Genomic DNA, 16123 nt, shown 5'->3' with positions numbered 1-16123 from the left:
TCCAGCACCAAATCTGCAACCTTTTTTTAGTACCATGCATGCGGCAACTGCTCTGATACATGTGGGTGCTCCCTTGGCCAGTATATCCAGCTGGGTGGAATAGTATCCCAAAGGGCGATGTTTTCCCCCATGTACCTGTGTTAAAACTCCTTTATCATGTCCCCCCGATTCATGACAGTACAAACGAAAAGGGAGGTCATAATTTGGAATTCCTAGTGCTGGGGCTGAGAGAATGGCTCCCTTCAGGTCCCTGAACCCCTCTTTGGCTTCTGGGGTCAGTTGATATGACTGCCCCTTGTTGCATGCGGACAGAACATCAAAGAGGGGCTTCATCAATTGAGATGCAGCGGGAATCCATTCTCTGCAATAGCCTATCAGCCTCAAGAATGTTCTTAGTGCAGGGATTGATGCGGGCTCCACTGCTTGGCTGATAGCCTGTTTCCTTTCAGGTGTTGTGTTTCAGCTGAGATGAGATGCAGTGTCCCAAGAACGTGACTTTTTCCTTTGCTATTTGCAATTTATCTTTGGACACTTAGTTTCCCTACTGATCTTTTTGTATCATGAGGGATGCAGTTTCGTTTAGGCAGACTTTTCTGTTTGGGGTGCACAGTAGCAGGTCATCAACATATTGAAGCTGCTGTACCTCACCATTTTCAGAGTGCCAAGAGAGCAGAATCCCGGCCATTGCCTCAGAGAACAAGGAGGGAGATGTCGCTCCCCCTTGAGGCAGGTGTGTCCAACAATACTGTTTACCTGCATGAGTGAATGCAAACAGCAGTTGGCTTTCCTCATCAATAGGCACCGAGAAAAAAGCATTGCTTAGATCTATTACAGTAAAACACTTTGCACTGCTTGGGATTTGATTTAACAGAGTGTGTGGGTTTGGCACTATGGGTATGTCAACAATCATTAGTTTGTTAGTTTCTCTTAGATCATGTACCATGCGGTAAACCACTGGCTGTCCCTCAATCTGCTTCTTTTTTACCGGAAAAAGAGGTGTATTATATACGGATTTTCTCTCTGTCAATATACCTGCTTTCAGATAAGTAGATACCTGAGTTGAGATAGCCTCTGTCTGTTCTCTACTTAGAGGATACTGCCGAATACGTACTGGTACTGTTCCTGGCTTTAATTTTATTGACACTGGTGATATTCTTAACAATCCCACATCAGTTTTGTCTTTTTCCCATAGTGCTGGCGGTACTTGTTCAAGCATCTGTTGGATCTCCATGTCTTGCTCAATTGGTAGGCTCTCAGCATCTAGCACAGTCATTGACATCATGGTGGAGAGTGCTTCTTCTGACAATGGGCCTGCAACAGTAATACCTTTCTTTCCAAATGTAATAATTGCATGTACTGCATTTAGAATGTCTGCACCTATTAAATTTAGTGGGCATTTGTCTGAAACGAGCAATTGGGCGCACAAGTCTGTAGTATGTGCTATTCGCACCTTCATAGGCTCAGTTTCATACAAAGGATGAGTCGTTCCCCCTGCTCCCAACCCTGGAATCGTTTTTCCTGTCATGAATTGCCGTGGCATATCCTTTTTTCGTATAATAGACACGGGGGCGAGCCGTACTATCAGGCAGTCTAATTGTTTCCCATTAGGAAGTTGTAATTGTGTGATGGCCATTAGACCATCCCATGGGGAAACCACTATTACAGAACTATGCCGGGGGCTGCCGAATTCCTAATCTGAAGTATTTCCGTCCTCCTCTGTCATGACCATTGAAACCTGGGTTGGGTCTGGTTTGGTTGTTTTGCGTTTGGGACAATTTCTCTTAATATGCCCCCTTTGGCCACAACCAAAACAGAGTCCTTTCTTTTTGCATTCCTCTGAGTCAGGCACCCCATTTCTTTTTCCCTGCCATGCTCCTCTGTTTTGTAACCCTGCTGCCTGCACTGCTGTTTTGACAGCATTGTTAAAAGCATCAGGGGGTATATTGACCATGACTGGAGTTGGTTTCTGTTTCTTTGCCTTTTTACTGTTAATCTGATCTTCCACCCCTCTTAAAGGCCCCGTCACACATAGCGACGCTTAAACGATCCCGACAACGATACGACCTGTCCGGGATCGTTGCTGCGTCGCTGTGAGGTCGCTGGTGGAGATGGCAAACAGTGCGATCTTCCGAACGACGCAGCAGCGATGCGGCGTCCTGTAGCGACCTGTACAACGATGTCGTTGGTCGCTGTGACCCTGTCACATGGCTGCTATTATAACGATACAGACCTCGATGAGGGATGTCTTGTGTGACGTTGTAGTCACACAGGCGTGCCTTTGCGTTGCCTTTTCCGCCCCCATCCAGTTACGATTGGTGGTCGCTACTGCGTTCTGATTGGTCGGCGGCCTTGCCATATGAGGCGACACATAATAGCTCTTCCGTCCTTTGTTCCTGAGCGCGTGGTGGATTGCAGATCGTTGTAGAGTTCTCTGGCCTGCGACTTCTATTCGTTTGTATTCTTCAACGGTTCTTCGGATATCTATACTTTGAGCACGGTAGGTATCGTTTGGGGTCTCAAATGTGTTTCCATTCCCTTTCCATTCCCTATGGAACACTGGGTACCAATTAATCTGCTATCTTTGCTCTGGAAGGAGGGAGGGAGTGCTTTGTTGGTATTTGTGTACATATACTTTTGCACATGGAGCCATTTTAGGTAGTCTCGTGGGCACAGAGTGACCGCAGACAGGGTTACAAGGCCTTATTTTTTAAATAATAAATTTGGCTCTATGTCGGTTCCATTTGCATGGCAGGGGTACACAGGCAGCATTGGTGTGGTCAGTGGAGGACTATTGGAAGGAGGGACTGCAGACTGGCAGAGATTCTTAGCAGTCCAGGTACATTGTTCTCTATTTTACATTCACATTAGTGTGGCTCATACATTAATCTTTTCAAAATGTTGTTTAAAATTTTCCATATATGCTCACTGTATGCTATTCTTTCTTTCAGATGTCTTTCAATACCGAGGAATTTGTACGGGAATTAATTGAGATGTATCGATCCCTGCCCTGCCTTTGGCAGATTAAATCCGCTGACTACAGCAACAGAAATAAGAAGAGGGAGGCATTTGCCAAACTAGTTGCTCTATTTAAGCAGCATAACCCCAGCGAGAAGGTTGATGAGAGTGTTGTCCGGAAAAAGATCCAGGGTCTACGCACAGTTTATAAAAAGGAGCTCAACAAGGTGGTGAGGTCAAAGAAGTCTGGTGCCGCCACAGACGAGGTTTATGTGCCATAATTATGGTACTTTGACTTGCTTGGCTTCACCTGTGACCAGGAGCTCCCGCGCACAATGGCATCTTCAATGCGGCAGACCCTGGATGAAGACCCTGTGATCCCGACTGACACCCCTGTTGGAGATGCAAGTACCTTCTTTGCTTGCTTCCCTGTAAAAAGCTTTAAAACTTGGTCTCTCATGCCATAGTAGAGTAGAAAATAGTAACTAAGTTTTTCCCTCTTTTATTATGCTGCATTTTCTCAAAGTTAACCCTTCCACTTCAGATAAGTACAATCCTTTACTTTTTTGCCCACTCAGTGCTCATACCGTTGAATGAAAAATCCTATCCTGTACTACTAGTTCCCTCCCCTTAATTCTTAATTTTCTGTTCCTGCAGCAAGATCGGCATGATGATCTGTCCACCCCGACCACCGACGACCTGCTGGGAGATGAACCGAGCCGGGCGGAGGCTACTGAGGGGTCTAGTGAAGACCCTGCACCCTCAACCCCCAACTCAGCTTATGTACCACGGCGGATTTACAATGGTCGTAGAAGAAAGGACACCGTGTCGCCATCAACAGAGTTGGTCACTTTGGAAAAGCAAATGTTAAGCCAGCAGAGCAACAGTACCGTGGACACCTTTGCCATCTTTGCCGCTGATCGGCTAGGGAAGCTGCAAGCCACACAAAGGATCCACGCCGAGAGGGTGATCTTTGAAACTTTAAGCAAAGCTGCAGCGGATCAGCTGGATGAAAGGTCAAGTGTGCACAGTTTGATGGACCGTGATCCTGGTTCATGGCAGCCAATTAATGAAACGCCTGAGGCAATGCATGGCACACCAGCACACCGTCAATTTAGATGTCATCCAAACATGCCGCTTGCCCCTCCACCACAATATCCACCACAATATCCCAGGTTTTCCCATTCTTTCCTTGGACAATTATCTCCGCCCAGCCAAGGATTTTTGAATAGTGAAAACCATTATGAAGAACTTTAGTTCCATTTAATATTTCGGGTTATAAGTATAATTGTTGTATAGTTAAGTTTTTTTATATTAAAGAGTTAAATTAAAATGTTAATTTATGTTAATAATTGTTATAAATAAAATTGTTTTGATTATTCAAACTTGCAGCCTGCTTTACTGAATTCAGCATATAGTTATTTGCAGGTATAGTAGGCGGGGTAATGGGCTGGGTGCATGTATACAGATGTATATATATTATGAGTGTGAGTGATGAAACATGTTAGTTGTTTTTAACAAAGCGTACACATCAGGGGATATAAACTGTTATTTTGTTTTATAAACAATATAAAGATAACCTAATAATTTTTTTTTTTGTTGATGGTTTTGTACTATGTAAGTTTAATGGCTGCCGCTCTGCTGTTGTGCAGCCACAAAACAAGCCAGCTCCGTGCTGTTTGACTTGCTCAGCCTGTGTCGCCATCATCCTCCTGTGTGATGCCTGGAGGTCCTCTAATGTTGGGATTTCTATGGAGGGAATGGTAAAACTTAAGGTACCTTCACACGAAGCGACGCTGCAGCGATAGCGACAACGATGTCGATCGCTGCAGCGTCGCTGTTTGGTCGCTGGAGAGCTGTCACACAGACCGCTCTCCAGCGATCAACTATGCCGAGGTCCCCTGGTAACCAGGGTAAACATCGGGTAACTAAGCGCAGGGCCGCGCTTAGTAACCCGATGTTTACCCTGGTTACCAGCGTAAAATCTAAAAAAAACAAACAGCACATACTTACATTCACGTCCCCCTGCGTCCACTTCCTGACTGACTGAGCGCCGTACAGTGAGAGCAGAGCGGTGACGTCACCGCTGTGCTGCTTTCACTTTCACTTTGCGGCGCTGAGTCAGAGGAGGAAGCAGACTGCAGGGGACGCAATGTGAGTATGTGCTGTTTGTTTTTTTTACATTTTACGCTAGTAACCAGGGTAAACATCGGGTAACTAAGCGCGGCCCTGCGCTTAGTAACCCGATGTTTACCCTGGTTACCAGTGTAAAATATCGCTGGTATCGTTGCTTTTGCTTTCAAACACAACGATACACAGCGATCGGACGACCAAATAAAGTTCTGGACTTTATTCAGCGACCAGCGACATCACAGCAGGATCCTGATCGCTGCTGCGTGTCAAACGAAACGATATCGCTAGCGAGGACGCTGCAACGTCACGGATTGCTAGCGATATCGTTATAATGTCGTTTCGTGTGAAGGTACCTTTAGTTTGTACATGCATCTAACTATCATGTACGTGTTTGTTATTTAACACTTACGGTTTCCGGGTAAATCGGGTGATGAAGAACTAAGGGACCACCCGGATCCTCTGGCATCACCGCCTAGGGAAAGATACAACACTTCATAGTAGACGACAGTCCTATCCTTTAATAAAGCTGAGCTTCTACCTTCTGGCTCTTATTAAGCTTTTTTAAAAAAAAAAAATAGGTGTTTAGGGCCTACTAACGGTGTCTGCCCCTCTATGGTGTTTGTCCTCAACTGAATAAAGCTGAGCTTCAACCTTCTGGCTTTTGGCCTACAGTAGCAGATATTAAACTGCATTTGGCCTATTAGGGTGTTTGGGCCCTTAAAACAGTGTCTGCTGCTCCTGGGTTTGCTACTCCACTCAACAAAGCAATGCCGCCTGTTTAGTCCTGTTATTAATTTTGAACTGCATTTAGCCTACTTTATTCTTTGGCCCTATATCTGTTTCCTCCTCATCCTGCCCATTGCCCAGCCACTGCAAGATGAGTCTGCTGGTACATTGACCTAGACCACTACATTCCCCTTGCACTCTACACAGCCAGAATCTGACCCTGCTGAAAGTAAGGTTCCCCTTCCCGCATGTTATACCACCTTACACAGGGACAAAGAGGAAGGCGCAGATGAAAGTGCAGGTTCCTTCATCAGGTGGGGGGGCATACTCGTTGGCGACGTCACTGGCACAGGGCCCCTCAGAGTACGCAAAAGTGTCGCTGCTGGTGGGAGGCGCCCCCGCTATGCAAACACACCGCTGTACTTTGAGGGGCTCTGTGCCAGTGCCAATGCGAAAGAGTGGCCCCCCCCTGCTTGCTCAGGATCACAGCACTTGCAACGTTGAAATACTTACCTCTCCCTGCTCCACCGCCGTGACGTAGTCCACGTTTCCTGGGCCCACTAAAACCTTGAACCAGCCCTACCCCCCACAACTTTTGCCAAATGACCCCCAAGTTCCAATGCCCAACTATTATTATAAAGTTAATTAAGATTGACAAGCTTCATAAACAAGAATGGATGTTTTTGGCATTAAAATGGGCACTGTAGGTGTTTTCCTGGCCTCCACTCACTGCCGACTATGCTTCCCCATTGACTTGCATTGGGTTTCGTGTTTAGGTTGATCCCCGACTTTTAGCGATAATCGGCCGACTGCACTCGACTCGACTCTGGGCAAAGTTGGGTTTCACAAAACCCGACTGGATCTTAAAAAAATGAAAGTCGCTCAACCCTAGTATGGACCTTTTTTTTTAAGTGCAAGAATTACCGGGGGACAAGGCTTCACCCATGTCACGGAGTGATGCTGGCGACCCTGTTGGTGACGAGCCTGTCGTTGACTCCTGCTGGGGCTCCGGGTCAGCTGGGGCTGGAGAAAAAATAAATTACTACATTATTACATACCTGAGGAGCTGCACTGTAATTACTGTTGTAACAAATGTGCCGCCATATGCTGGGCCGTATTTTGGGTCATATGATCAGGGGCCTCATTGTATGCAGGACTGTGCAGTGCCGGGTGTGCACGAGGAGCACAGAGCGTAGCCGGGTGTGTCCGAGGCGTGCGGAGCCGAGCCGGGTGTGTACGAGGCGTGCGGAGCCGAGCATTATGTGCTGCCAATATTCAAGATGGAGCACTGTGATGTTTATATGTATATGGGTGTATACATGCCCCTCATTTTACAACGGTGTGTCTGACGTTGGGTGCACGCGACCCAAAAACTGTTGGATCTGCTATGAATGTCCTGACAGTCTGTGCATACTCATCACCTGGGGAGGCAGCACGAAAATTGCCGAGGGCAGCAGAAACACAAAAAACGGTCGTGGCCATATACTATGCTAACCTATCTTAACCACAATCACCACGATGTGGAAGGCTCTGTGACCGGATGCTGGCTAGGCGCTCACTGGACCTGTACTGCAGATCCGCCAGCTTCTTCCGGATCTGGGTACTGGAGCGCTGCACTCCAAATCTCTGGGCTAGGCCCCGACTGATCCTCCGCAGCACAGCCTGCTTATGGAGGACGGGATGTTCTTGGTGATTATGACACCCATAATCACGGGCATCTACCTCAGCTACTAGATAACGCACTTCTGCATCACCCCAAGGTGTTGCACGTCGCCTGGCCGCCATTTTGCCGCCACTAGTTAAAAGCAAGGCCGCAGCACTGTCCTTTAACACGCCCACAACGCATCAGCGCCGTAAACCCCACCCACGACGCATCAACGTCACCGCGGTTATTAGAGGACGCTACTGCGTTCGCGAAGGAAGCGGCCAGTATTGTAATCTCTAGGTCATACCAAAGACGCTAATGCGTTCTAAATGTTACGCATAATCAATATAGCGTCTCCGGTTGCATTGGAAGACTGGAGTGTTGGTGGTTTCATGTATGGATATGTATTAATGTTTAGAAAGGTATTTTTATTTTTATGTCTGTAAGTATGTATGTGTATATGTAGGTATCTGTGTAGATTTCAATGTTGATGTATATGGATGTATCTGTATACATAGGAATACACGTATGTATATATGGGCCCTTACTGCAGAAAGAATGAGAAACAAAGCTTTTGCAAAGTAAAACACACAGTTTATTAGACAAATCAGTACAATAAGTAAAACAGTGTATAAATGTCAGTAGTAGCCCACTATAAGTTCTGATGCTGCCAAGTAACAGCACCAGGACCGTTAAAATATTGGCAGTAGTTGTCTCGGCAGGTCTTCGCATCGTGGGTGTTTCTGCAAGGTAACAATGGTTGAAGGCCTGCAATTGCGGGATCATTTGCGCGCCATTCACCGAGCTGCACTTCCCCATTTACTAGGCCCACAGAGTCCATGAAGCCAGGTGGACTGTACGCCAAAGCATCTCGACGGCGAAGGAAGTTGTGAAGCACACAACAAGCCAAAACAACGGAGTCTATCGATTCAAGCTTCATGTTAATAGGCGTGTGGAAAACTCTGAAGCGATTAGCCATGATACCGAATGCATTTTCTACAACCCGACGTGCCCTTGACAAGCGGTAATTGAAAATTCTTCTTTCCTCTGTTAGACTTTTTTGGGTGAACGATTTGATAAGATTGGGATGAAGCGGGAAGGCCTCATCACCGACAAAAACAAAATTAAGGTTGCCTCTAGTCTCAGAGTTGGGAGGCAAGTGAAGGTCACAGTTGTTCAAACGCTCTCCAAAGAGTGTGTGCTCTAAAACGCCACCATCGGAAACCCTTCCGTTCATGCCAACATCTACATTTATAAATTCGTAATTCGCGTTAACAACTGCCATCAGGATGATGCTGAAATAGCCCTTATAATTAAAGAAGTAGGATCCGCTGTTCGGTGGTTGAGTGATCCGGACATGTTTCCCGTCCAAAGCCCCACCACAGTTTGGGAACTGCCAAAGCTGCTCAAAATCGGAGGCAATCTTTTTCCATTCCTCCTCCGTGTTGGGAAACTGCATGTAGCTACGTAGACTGTGGAAAATCGCATCACATGTCTCTGGAATTAGAACACTGAGCAGGGTCCTTGAAATGGCTGAAGAAAAATGCAAGTCTTGTAGCGAGCGCCCGGTGGCCAGGAATCGCAGCGTGACTGCCAATCTTTCATCTGCCGGGATGGCAGCACGCATCGCTGTATCCTTCCGTTGAATCAGAGGAGTAATTCTTTCCAGTAAATGTTTGAAGGATTCCTCAGACATCCGCAGATAGTTGTGGAAATCATGAGGATTGTTATCCTGAAGCTCTCTTACAAGTTGCATGTGGGACAAATCAGACCTCTTCTGCAGCCATTCTCTGGTCCACATGCGACGCTTTCGTTTGGAACGCCTCTCTTGCATCCGGGCCTCATCTTGCCGCCGAGCTTCCTCAACCAGCAATGCAGCAAACACAACAGCACACTGCGCATTGTTCATGATGCAGCAAACTGAAACACAAAAGAAAAAGATGAGAAAGTTAATAAATAAAGAAAAAAAAAAAAATTACAAAAAAAAATAAAAATCCATTCTGTTACCATGCATGACAGAAAACATGCTGTATAGGTGTGCAAGCACAAGACCCCCTAAAATAGCAGCCCATGTAAAAGTATATGGACACAGATAGCAGCCAAGCCCTCACTCCATCCCACCACAGCAATGATAGCAAGAAATTATTTTTAGGTGCCCTATAAAAAAAGTTAGGGGATAATGAAAACGCACTTGTGACCCCAAACAATACCTACCGTCCACAATGTATAGTTGTCAGAAGAATCCTTGCAGAACAGATTATCGAAATGGAAGAGGAGTCGCAGGCCGGAGAACTCTACAACGATCTGCAATCCACCACGCGCTCAGGAACAAAGGACGGAAGGGCTATTATGTGTCGCCTCATAGGCATGGCCGCAAACCAATCAGAATGCAGTAGCGTCCACCAATCGGAACAGAATGGGCGTGGAAAAGGCAACGCAAATGCACGCCTATATGTCGGTGTCTGAGTCGTCAATGAGGTCGTTGGTAAGGTGTCAAACAAAGCGGTGTGTTCCCCAGTGGGACCTCAACGATCAAAAAATGGCCCAGGCCATTCCGACACGACCGGTGATCTCACAGCAGGGGCCTGATCGCTGCTATGTGTCACACATAGCGAGATCGTTACTGAGATTGCTGTTGCGTCACAAAACTTGTGTGACTCAGCAGCGATCTCGCTAGCGATCTCGCTATGTGAGACGGGGCCTTAAGCATAAGAAGGGATTGGTCAAGGGTGGCATAGATACATTCTGGTCTTACTCGCATGACCTCTGTCCGTATCTCTTCCCTTAGTCCTGTCAAACATATTTTTAAGAAATCTAGCCTCTCTTGGATTCTTTAGATCATAATCATGGTCTGTAAATACTGCAGTACATCTAGCATAGAATCTGTCAATAGGCTCATCTGCACCCTGGAATACCTCCGGTAATCCTGATGCTAATTCCCCTGCCTGTTTTTTTGCGACTACTAGTAATCTAGCCAGAAACTGCAATCCTGAATCCCTAGTTTTCTTATCCTCCGGTACAGCTTGTATTGCAGCATCTATTTGGACTGCCTTTACCTTTTCAACAAGTGGCACTCTGGCAGAAATATGACACAATGGTTCTAAATCGTTCCATGCAGCATCGTAATTATCAGCTGTACCCTCCATGGCTTTATAAAACCCGAGAGGATTTTTATACGGGTCGGGGAAACTATTTGCCATGACAAGCTGCTCAGATCTACTCCATGGCTTATACCAAGTAGTGGTATCTACCTTTGCATCTGCCCCTTCCCCCACCTCTGGTGGTCTGCTGGTTGTCTGTGTAATGACTGGGAGGGCTATTGCCGTTTCGTTCTTTTCTGTCCTAGTACAGAAGTCACACTGGGGTTTTCCCTTGTCATTTTGTCTATGGCACTTATCACAGATCCAGGTACTGGACCTCATTGCCCTCCTTTCTTCTAGACCACCCTGTAGACTGCTTATTGGGTGTGAGGGTATAATTTCTTTGGGCCCCACTCCTTCCTTGCAGGACTGCCCATTTTTTTTAAACACATCCATCCTTTATCTCCCTTGGTTAAGACTATCTTTTCTACGACCTTATTCTCATCTGGAGATGCAACCTCTCCTGGAGAGGGCATAGAGGTAGTTAGTAGGCCAAAGTGGTTGTCTCCTTGTTCAGGAGAGACTCCCTGCTGACTTGGACTATTTATTGGAGTGGAGAAACTGTCAGGGGACCCTCTTGGCAGTCCGGGATAGTGATCTGTGGATGAGTATTGAGGAGGGGATAAGTCTTGGGCAGGATAGCTCAATTGCACTTGCCCAGGAGTTTGCACCCACCCTCCTCCCAGAACTGACATCCATGGGGCCGTTGGCTGCTGGCAGATCACTGGTGTCTGCATGTTGCAAGGTCCTGTTCTTGCTATCCCCATGGGAGATGGAAATGATGGGGAGGAAATAAAACTCTTGGGCAAATAAGGTATTGTACTAGCTCCTGAAGTAGAATCTGGGGATTCAGAAGAGCCAGAAAGCATCTTTCTTACACACAGTCACACTTTTTGCTGGACTGCTAGAGCAGGGGGAAATCTGATCTCCTCCTGCTGTAGGGGCTGAGGGCTCTGTCTGCTCCAGCTGACCGTGTGAGGGAGGGGCTACCCTTCCTAGTTCTGACGAACTGTGCAAGGGAGGGGACCCTCGTGCCTGCAGGGGAACTGAGGATCTATTTACATACATTCTACCTCTTATGTGGGCTTCATCACTTTCATCCCCGTCACTCTTTTCAGTATTATAATACGGATCATGACGTTCAGAAGTTCTGATCCATGCAGCCAATTGCTCCTCATACCCATGCTTCTCAATCCACGCAGCATGCTCTCTGCTGAACCGTTTCCATCTTTTAGCATCCAAACATCCATTATTTGGCATTCCTGCCCTTTTTAAAATCCTTGCTGCATTCCTAACAGCCTTTTTGCCATACTCTAGACACACCAGGTCCTTCATTTTAAATCTTGGATCCATATCTTGTCCTGACCTGGTAAACCTAGCACCCATAACAGCTGTCAAAGGGAATGACCCCTGTCTTCAGTCCTGTTATGTAATCACCAGAATCCACTGGTCTATCAGAATAGCCAGTGATTCCTGTTTCCATGGCAATTAGCTGTACCGCAGCTCTCTGCTCTTTCCTGATGCTGGCGTAGATTCTTTCAAACAAATAGATGTATACCACTATGAATAACAAAATTCCAAAAAAACAGTGCTATATATTCTTCATACATCAACATCTGAGACCCCACTGGGTTTTGAGTATGCCAAATCAATTCCAGAATCTAGTTATGAAGTAAAATAGTATTCATGGGTGACCATGTCCTGCCACTGAGGCATGTACCATCTAGTATTTATATTGTATGTCAAACTTTTACTTACTGCCTGAGGGTGTGGGACCACGTGACAAGAGAACACTATATAGCTTATTTCTTCGGCTATACTGATGCGGAAAAACAGGTGTCAAATGAACTGTTTTCAAAAACCAATCTTCCTCACCTCCTACTCGCTTTTTAACTATAGTGACAGAACACAAACAGTGTACACAAGGCATACAGCATGTATATAAGGAGCAGTACCAATATAAATTTTCTTTTAATCAATCTAGGTCCCTGCAACTCATGAATATCACAACCAGATAGACACTAGTCACTTATCCTTTTAAGCTCTGGGTGTTATTACAAATGTAAGCAGACTCAATACACTGTTTATCCTAACAGCCAACATTACAGCAATAAACCATGATAATATGATCAATCGACAAATACAGAGCAAAAATAGCACAGAAGGTGAGATAAATGGAGCATGTATAACAAGGCATAATATAACTTACTTCTAATATCTAAAACTATTCTTTAGCAGAACCGCATGTTTGCAACATCAATAGAGATCAACACACCTAGTGATAACAAGATGCAGCAGCAAAAACCGGAGCCAGTCCGGATGCATGGTATTTTGTGGAATGTACAGCCTGGACAACAATACACAATACAGACGGGACGCACTGGTTTTGACAAATTACAACAAATTAGCAGCACCTTTTTACGGAACAGATGGGCTTGCAGATGAATTTGATAAACGTACCACCATTTAAACACACAAGCAAAATCAGCAGTGACTGATAACGGATTATGATGACGATCATGACAAAAACAGGTACAAATATGACAACAAATAACACAGAACACAGATGTTTCTACCTGAGGGGATTCCGGTAAGAAAAGCCCTGCAGACTGACCTCCCGGCCTCCTTGTCCGGAGAGACAGAAAAACAGCGCGAGCAATTGCTCACTTACCAGGGTTCTATTTTTCCCCTCTCTCCTGGACCAGGTGGCAGGTAACCTTATTCAGTCTGGAATAGTGTTGAGCGATACCATCCGATACTTGAAAGTATCGGTATCGGAAAGTATCGGCCGATACCGGCAAAGTATCGGATCCAATCCGATACCGATACCCGATACCAATACAAGTCAATGGGACTCAGGTATCGGACGGTATTCCTGATGGTTCCCAGGGTCTGAAGGAGAGGAAACTCTCCTTCAGGCCCTGGGAACCATATTAATGTGTAAAAGAAAGAATTAAAATAAAAAATATTGCTATACTCACCTGTCCGACGCAGCCGGGACCTCAGCGAGGGAACCGGCAGCGTTGTTTGTTTAAAATTCGCGCTTTTACTTGGTTACGTGAGGTCCCGGCTTGTGATTGGTCAGGGCGGCCATGTTGCCGGGACGCGGACCAATCACAGCAAGCCGTGACGAAATTACGTCACGGCTTGCTGTGATTGGTCCGCGTCCCGGCAACATGGCCGCCCTGACCAATCACAAGCCGTGACGTCACGGGAGGCTGGACATGCGCGTATTTTGAAAAGCGCGCGTGTCCAGCCTCCAGTGACGTCCCGGCTTATGATTGGTCACGGCGCCATGTTGCCGGGACGCGGACCAATCACAGCAAGCCGTGACGAAATTACGTCACGGCTTGCTGTGATTGGTCCGCGTCCCGGCAACATGGCCGCCATTAACCAATCACAAGCCGTGACGTCACGGGAGGCTGGACACGCGCGCTTTTCAAAATACGCGCATGTCCAGCCTCCCGTGACGTCCCGGCTTGTGATTGGTTAATGGCGGCCATGTTGCCGGGACGTCACTGGAGGCTGGACACGCGCGCTTTTCAAAATACGCGCATGTCCAGCCTCCCGTGACGTCCCGGCTTGTGATTGGTTAATGGCGGCCATGTTGCCGGGACGTCACTGGAGGCTGGACACGCGCGCTTTTCAAAATACGCGCATGTCCAGCCTCCCGTGACGTCACGGCTTGTGATTGGTTAATGGCGGCCATGTTGCCGGGACGCGGACCAATCACAGCAAGCCGTGACGTAATTTCGTCACGGCTTGCTGTGATTGGTCCGCGTCCCGGCAACATGGCCGCCCTGACCAATCACAAGCCGGGACTTCACGTAACCAAGTAAAAGCGCGAAATTTAAACAAACAACGCTGCCGGTTCCCTCGCTGAGGTCCCGGCTGCGTCGGACAGGTGAGTATAGCGATATTTTTTATTTTAATTCTCTTTTTTACACATTATTACATTAATGTTGTTGCGATACCCGATATCACAAAAATATCGGATCTCGGTATCGGAAATTCCGATACAGCAAGTATCGGCCGATACCCGATACTTGCAGTATCGGAATGCTCAACACTAGTCTGGAATGGTAGTCAAAGGGGAATGGAATGGAAATCTCGCTGGGGCCTCCAAGTTGTTAAAGATGAGATTTTCTCTCAAATGGAAACCAACCTCAGGTATAGCTGTTGATAGGCACCTATTATTGGGAGAAATAAATCAGAGACAGACTACAGGTTGTCTTTCCAAAGTATCCTATCCCTCCTTTATTGAGCCCTTCTTTTATAGGAGTATAGGTTACATAATACTTGGCAAAACACATTCATCACTTGACGGGTTGTCACTCATGTCCTGGGATACAAGTAGATTTCTAAAAACAAGAATGCGGGGGTGTTTTGTACATATTTGGGATATTTGTGGTTTAACAATGAATTTGGCAGAACCATGTAGGTTATTCTGGTGAAGAGGTCAAGAACAGATGCATCCTCGAGAGGATATCAACTCCCATCCTTATGGCAGTTTTACGGGAATAACTGACCTTTAGCTAGATGGAATGTATGGGAAACTGGACATAGGAAGACTTTGATGATAATACTGACCCTTTGCTTATAAGAGAATATATTTTCAAATTCAGTTTAACCATTTCTTTCACACTGTTAGAAAAAATAAATAAAAAAAAAGGAGGAAGAAAGCCAATGACCCAGTTCTGGAGTAAAATCTTTCTTCAAACCAATTCACCAGGTACTCCAACACACCTGTGACCGTAGCCTGGCTCATGCGACTGACAATGCTCAGCAAAGGAGGGAACTCAACCTTAATGAAAACCTAGGGATTGATTAAATTTTTACAGTTTAGAGCAGCCACCAGGTCGGAATACAACCGCTCACCCAAACAGAATCGTTTCCATCTTTCCTCATCCTCTGTGCAATACATTGCTGTCAAGGGGTTGGGAATTTCCAATGGCTCCTGTGCTTGTTGAGGCTCTGTTGTACAGCCGAGAACTGGGATACCTGTTGTTGCTGCCATCGGAGGCTCGGTGAATATCCTTCAGGAGCAGGCTGACATCCGGACAGCGCTATACTGATCATTTGCTTCTTTCTTAGCTTTTTAGGGTCAATCTGAGCAATGACTACATCAGGACATAGTGCAGCCTCAACTTGGACTCGCCTTAAATACTCCTGTGGTGTCTGAGTGTCTGAGGAGGAGCAGCGGGGTTGAAGTCATCCATGGGTTCGCAGTCTCCCACCAGCAGCAGCTGCGGCATCAGCTCCTCTAGCCCAGAGTCCATGCCTGCCCGGTAGTAATGGCCCCGGCACTGTCACGCACAGTGCTATTAGTCTCCTCAAGTAGATTTTGATCCGACGTAGAACGAGCTGCAATCTCACAATTTGTGAAGTCGCTTCTCTAGGAGTTGAGTGCAAAGACCTTGTAGTAAAGATCCACATCACAAATGACTGCAATGACCCATCAGTCTTATATGGACACCATGGCCATGAGATTGAGGTTCCTCCTCCTTCCATAGACAATGGGGTA

The 16123-nt window shown here is 46.4% G+C and overlaps 1 long non-coding RNA gene and 1 pseudogene across 1 annotated transcript; both read right to left on the bottom strand.

The window, feature by feature from the left end:
• Positions 1–4647: 4647 nt before the first annotated feature.
• On the bottom strand, positions 4648–6804 carry LOC143810196 (uncharacterized). The gene is made up of 3 exons (XR_013222699.1): positions 6739–6804; positions 5498–5560; positions 4648–4704 (listed from the first exon to the last, which is right to left on the bottom strand). It is a non-coding gene; the product is annotated as an uncharacterized LOC143810196 (long non-coding RNA).
• An 8442-nt stretch (positions 6805–15246) lies between these two features.
• LOC143804047 (gem-associated protein 2 pseudogene) lies at positions 15247–15878 on the bottom strand (annotated as a pseudogene).
• Between the last annotated feature and the right edge of the window lie 245 nt (positions 15879–16123).

Source organism: Ranitomeya variabilis, chromosome 2 (genome assembly GCF_051348905.1).
Source record: "Ranitomeya variabilis isolate aRanVar5 chromosome 2, aRanVar5.hap1, whole genome shotgun sequence".
NCBI classification, from domain to species: Eukaryota; Metazoa; Chordata; class Amphibia; order Anura; family Dendrobatidae; genus Ranitomeya; species Ranitomeya variabilis.
The sequence above is the reverse complement of the archived record's forward strand: the minus strand, read 5'-3'. Positions and strand labels throughout refer to the sequence as shown.